Source organism: Mus pahari, chromosome X, assembly GCF_900095145.1.
Source record: "Mus pahari chromosome X, PAHARI_EIJ_v1.1, whole genome shotgun sequence".
Classification (NCBI taxonomy): Eukaryota; Metazoa; Chordata; class Mammalia; order Rodentia; family Muridae; genus Mus; species Mus pahari.
In genome coordinates, this window is record NC_034613.1 from 82,085,923 (window position 1) to 82,092,375 (window position 6,453).

Genomic DNA, 6,453 nt, shown 5'->3' on the forward strand with positions numbered 1-6,453 from the left:
GAGGCAGAGAGGCAGAGAAGCAGAGAGGCAGAGAGGCAGAGAGGCAGAGAAGCAGAGAGGCAGAGAGGCAGAGAGGCAGAGAGGCAGAGAGGCAAATGGGTCTCTGAGTTTTAGGCCAGTCTAGTCTATGAAGCTAGATCCAGGACAGCCAGGACTGTTACACAGAGAAACTGTCAGAGATGGGAGGGAGAAAAAAAACATAAAACAAACATGATCTATTCTAAATCAGTTAATAAGTTCTCCTTTCTTTGCTTATTTTCTTCTTTTCAGTACTGAGGACTGATCATACAGCTTTGTACATGCAATTGCTCTATCACGGAATGACACCACCAGCATTCTTTTTATGTTTTAATTTTGAGGGAGAGTTGGATTTGAACTTGGAATCCTCCTGCCTCAGCCTCCTTAGCAGCTGTAACTCCAGTCCAAAAGAATGCTTTTTCTTTTGTTCAGGTTACATATCAAATGCTTTATTTAGCCCGTCTCACACAGCTTTGTCAACCTATCTAGCCCTGTTTCAAATTATACCCTGAAATACAGTAATAAGGGATGAAAACTGATACCTCTTCATTGTACCTCATTTTTTCTGCCACTTACATGTCTTTTGAGTTAGTTCCTCTATAATTTATGTTCTCATCTCTCTAATGGTCATCATAATATTAGCATTGTAACTTTTATAGGGATCTCTTTTGCCTCCATTGCAAATGAAGAGGTTGTGTGGAGGTAGTGGTAAAACATAGGTCTGAATTTGGATTTCAATCATGAATTTACTACTTACATAGTAACTGTGTGGCTTAAGGGCATTCTTAATCTCTCTGTATGAACTTCTTTACTACAAAGAAGATAATGGTAGTAATTTGAGTAATTGCTTAAAATATACCTGAACATGGGTTCTCAATGGCTAACTGGATTAAGTTCTATCTTTATTATTTTTAAAGACATATAGATTAGATTGAATTGGAAGGTGGCAGAATAGGGACAAACAGTACTCTCCTAAGTCTTCAGGAATCTGAAAGAAAATATCTGATTCCTGACTCAAAAAAGAAGTTAAAAATCATGGGAAGGTAAGAGAGTATCATAGTAAAGAAAGGGCTGAGGGGTTAGAAAAAGAGAAATGTTTATTGTTAGACGCATAAAGGAAATAAAACTTTACTATCATCTCAGCAGATTTTAAAAACACTTAAGACAATGTCCAACATTCTTTTTGTTTCCCCACGTGAGAGGTTTTATTGGCAGAGGCAGCCTCTGTGAAGGAAGGGTGAGAAGAGGAGGAGGAGGAGGAGGAGGAGGAGGAGGAGGAAAAGAAGAAGAACATCCACTATTCTTTTATGATAAATACCCCCAAAGAAATCAGGAATACGAAGAATACAACTCTTTATTGTATTACAATGCAATAAAATCTATATTTGACAAACCCACAGCCAATGTTATACTAAATAGGGAAAAATTCAAAGCATTTCCATTAAAAACAGATGGAGAGAAGAGTCAATTTTTTCCTATTTTTGGTAAATGTTATCCTTGAAGTCTCAGTTTGACCAGTAATACAAAGAAATAAAAGGAACACGGGTTTTTAAAAAGGCAGAAATCAACTTATCTATATTTTCAGACCATATGATACTACATAAAAGACCCTAAAGACTTTACAAAAACTCTTATAATTGATGAACACTTTTAGTGAAATAGCAAGATACAATATTGACATATAAAACTCAATAGCCTTCCCCTATACTGACAAGGAACATTCTGAGAAAGAAACCATGAAACCATCCCATTCACAGTTGCTTCAAAGGATATCTTGGAATAAACGTTTGACAGAAGAGTCCTTTTTAGTAGAAATTTATATAACTGAATTTTAAAAAAGACCAAGATAGCAGAAGATGGAAATGCCTCAGCTGATCATGGATTTAAAAAATTAATATTGTGAAAATGGCCATACTGCCAAAATACAATCTATAGGTTCAATTAAATTTCAATCAAAATTCCAACGACATTCTTTTTTTTTGTTTTTTGTTTTCCTTAAATGCTCTTTATTTTATAGAGGCAATGAGTTTTGCTATGTATGTCCTTTCTGGTATTTTTCCCTAATTATAATTCTGTGANTTCATTTACATAAAGAAACCCTTATTCAAGCTTTCATGATGATTTTTTTTCATTATAGCTATTATTATTACATNCACCAGATTGTGGTAGAATAACCACATGAGTACACTTTCCCTCCCAATGAATGTGAATTTTTTTGAATGTGAATTTTGTCATTCTGACACCCAGTACAAGAGGCTGAANATATGTAATACTAAAGTATTCAGTGAATTGACAAAAAGAACAGTTCCTAACATAAATAATAATAGTAATAGTTATTGTTGTGGTTGTAAATTTGAGTTCCTGGGAATTAACTCCAGGACCTTTTATTTGCTAGGGAAGTTTTCTTATCACTCTGCTCCATCTGTATGACCTATACTTATGTCTCATGTCTAGAAAATATTTCATTACATTGCCTATATTAGCTTTGAACTCACTTTGTAGCTGAGGCAGTTCTTGATATTACAGTCCTTCTGCCTCAATACCTGAGTAGTTGACTTTAGAGGTCTGTCTCTTCAGGTCAAGTTCATGAATTATGTTGAGAGAGTATTGGTCAATGTTCATTGCTCAAGAANGGGGCAAGGTGGGAAGATAAACACTATAAAACTGGGCCCTTGTTACTGTCATGCTGATTCATAGCACTGACTATAGCTAGGACAGATGACCTGTCATCTCATTTTCTTGTTAATTAGGTAAAATATTGGATTCTTCACAGAAACAAAGAAAATAATCCTAAAATTCATAGTGAACCACGGTAGACCCCAAATAGCTAAAGTAATCCTAGGTAAAACTACCTATACTACAAGCATCAAAGGCTGATTTTAAATTATACCACAGAGCATGGTACTGCGTGGTATCTGCATGGTACTGGTACAAACCCAGATATGTAAACCAACAGAATGAAAGACCTAGAAATAAATCCACACCACTACAGCCACCCAATTCTTAACAAACGTGCAAACAAACAAAGAAACAAACCCTAAATCACAGAAAATAAAACCCGTTCAACATTTAGTGATGGGAAAATTAGATATCCACATGTAATAGAATGAAGCTAGATCCATATCTCTCAACCTATATAAAAAATCAATTCAAAGTGTATCAAAGACATTAATGTAAGACTTGAAACTCAAATTGCTAAAAGAATAATAAGACTAACACTTCAAGAAATTGGCAGTGACAATGATTTTCCAAAAAGGACTTCAATAGGATAGGAAATAATTATAAAACTTGACACACATAATTATATAAAATTAAAAGGTTCTTCTCAGTAAAAGAAACTATTTATTAATAGAGTGATGACACATTTTCAGAATGAGAGAACATATTTGCTTAGCTATGCATCTAACAGAGTATAAAAATGAACAAAAAGAAACTCAAAATAGGACTATATGACTATATGACTCAGTAATACTCCTCATGGGTATATACCTTAAGGACCCTAAATCAACATACAAAAATTAGATACAGTTTTATGTTGGTAATAGTGCTATTAACAATAGCCACACTGTGGAATTAACCTAGGAATCTAACAATCGATGAATGGTAAAGAAACTGTAGTTTATATAAAAATGTATCTTTATTAAATCATAAAGAAGAACAAGATTATGTCATCTGAAAGAAGATGGATACAACTGGACATCATATTTTGCAAAATAAATCAGACTCAGAGAAATATATTTTCTCTCACTTGGGATCCTAAAGGTTTTATATAGATGCATAAAATCATTTAAGTATATATATTCAAAGTAGAAATAGACTTTCTAGGAGAATGAAATGAAATAGAGAAAGAAGGTTGTAAGGGGTGGGGGAAACTACATTTTTAAAACTGCATGAAATAGTAAACAACAAGATCTATTAATAATTTGTAAGTGGTGGTTGATGGTCAATGTAATTCAGGACCTCTGCCACATCATAATATGATATACTTGCAATTTATTCTGGTAAGACCAAGTCACACAAATGCATAACACTACCACTACTGCTGCCTATATTCATTTTAGAAAAAGATGGCAAACTTTAGTCAGAGGTTAGGAGTTAGGGAACAAAACTTATCTTCTTTGCTTATTTTATCTAAGGCCCCCTTAGAATCTGTGAACCCAGAGTAAGAACTCTTATAGGGGAGTTTGGTTTTTGTGGGCACTAGGACATTCCTTCAGACATTATTAGACTGTTTTAAAGCTTCACCTTCATTATTCCAACTTGAGAAACTGTCATTATGCCCTTAAGCTCACTCTGATGCAGATAAAAACATATTCTGAATAGATAAGTGTGGTCACATACAGTGACCCATGCCTGTAATCAAGTACTAGGAAGCCTGAGACAGGATTTCCAGTTTGGAGAAGTTCAAAGCCAGACTATGCAGTAGAGTGAGACCTTGTATCAAAAACACCACCATAACCACCAAAATCAAACAAAAATTATTAAAAAATAAAAATAAAATATAAAGCTTAAACCAAAACAATACAAAACAAAGTAACAGAGTATTACAAACTCACTTTGGGACAGGTAAGGCAGGAAGCTTACATGAAATCGTTTCTCCCTTCTAAAGGTTCTTCCCTTTCTACCTTGTAAGCACTCCTAGATGCTTAGTCCAACAAGAAGAGCAGGACTTTTATGTCCTAGACAGAGCTGAAAGTTAGATTTGAGGTACTCACAGGACTTCAGCTGGAGCCCGCGCTCAATGGAGAGTTGCAGTTCTAGTCTCTCTGTGAAGCTTAAAGGTCCTGGTGGGCCCTCTTCAGAGAACAAGTACCACCCCAGGCTAGAGCTGTTTGGGACCTCTGTTCCCACTGGAAAGACTGGGCATTGGTCCTTAGGCTGATTTATTCTAGGTGGCTATTTTTAGTCTGCTCTCCTTCTCCCTCCCTTGACTGTGTTATCTTGCCAGTGACATTCTGGGAGTGATCCCAGTGAGAGGAGGGGGGCTGTCACAGGGTAGTCCTAGAAGGGCTGATTGACAGATAGGCATCTGGTAAGGCTAAAACATGCTCTCAGTATGTCCTCACATACTCTGCCACAGTGCTCACTAGGACACTCAGATAAGTGCTCTGAGCAATAGACATTCCTTTGTACCACAAAGGGGCCAGAGAAACCCCAGCTTTAAATTACTCACCTTCCTATGCAATGCAACCCATTTACTTTCTCCTCCCAAATGAAACTTTCTGTATTTTCCCTTCTTTAGGGCTCTGCAATATATCACCCCATTATTGATAGAGTGAAGAGAAAGATTGGAAGGGGGAAACTTCATACTTCATCTTTTCTAAAACGTAAGCAAATCTTGCTGTCTTATAGAATTTCCTCATCTACTCATTTACCAGGTTCAGTCTGAATTAAAATGCCCACCATCTCCCACTCTTCTTATTAAGAGGTAACACTGAGAGATTAGTGTGTGCAGCACTAGGAACTTAGTCAAATTATAGTTTTTAAGTGTATTATTTTTCTCTCTCTGATTACTTTTAAATGATGGAAATCTCACAAAACTCATTTTTACAAATAGCTACACCATCAGTTTTAAATGTTACAAGCAAAAGTGGAACCAGCATCCTGCCTCCCTCTGGGATAAAAACCAGTCTTTCGGACAGGATTTGCGGCACATTCCTTAGATAGGAATTTATGTATGGTACTATAAACCTGGTCAAAAGCCTGTGGCTTAAGAGGTTATAAGTCCTAGTGGGAAATCTTCTGTTGCTTTTATAAATGACTATGACATTGCCGTCACATTGACTCCTAAATAACTGTTTATGCCTACAGATCAGTGCTGCTGTGAGCTTTTGTCAGAGAAGCTTCTTTTTGCAGTGACCACCAGGAACTGCACAAACTCAACTGGTCAAGGAGCTAATAAGAGATGGTTGAATGCTGAACCCCAAATGCAACATTGACATCACCCCTTTCAAAGCTTGGGAATGTAATGAAAGGAATGTTGGAAAGAATAAAAGAGCCAGAGAAAGAGAGGGGAACAGTAAGGAATTCTGCCTTCCTGGCATGACACAGACTTGGATGTTGCACTCTGCAATTCACAATAGATATGATTACATGCACAACACTGAGCTCCATCAAAAGCCTATCTCATTGCAGAAGGAGCTTATGGGAAGATTTGTAACACTTGATGGTTGCTAGGGAAGGGGAAGACATTTCTGGTCGTGTTCCCACGTTCCTGTAAACAAACTCTCACCCATATTCCTGGGTAAGTAACCCTAATGAAATTCACAGGGATGGGGACATACACACACATACACACACAGAGAGAGAGGGGGGGGAGGAGAGACAGAGAGACAGAGAGGGGGAGGAGAGACAGAGAAAGAAGAGAAGAGAAGAGAAGAGAAGAGAAGAGAAGAGAAGAGAAGAGGAGAGGAGAGGAGAGGAGAGGAGAGGAGA

General features: G+C 36.8%; 1 protein-coding gene across 1 annotated transcript in view; it reads right to left on the minus strand.

Annotated features, from left to right (window-relative positions):
• Asb12 (ankyrin repeat and SOCS box containing 12) overlaps positions 1–4,876 on the minus strand; it is a 10,130-nt gene extending 5,254 nt beyond the window's left edge. The window contains exon 1 of the mRNA XM_021188669.2: positions 4,734–4,876. The gene's annotated coding sequence lies outside the window, so the exon portion shown is untranslated. The remainder of the gene's footprint in view (positions 1–4,733) is intronic.
• Positions 4,877–6,453: the final 1,577 nt, after the last annotated feature.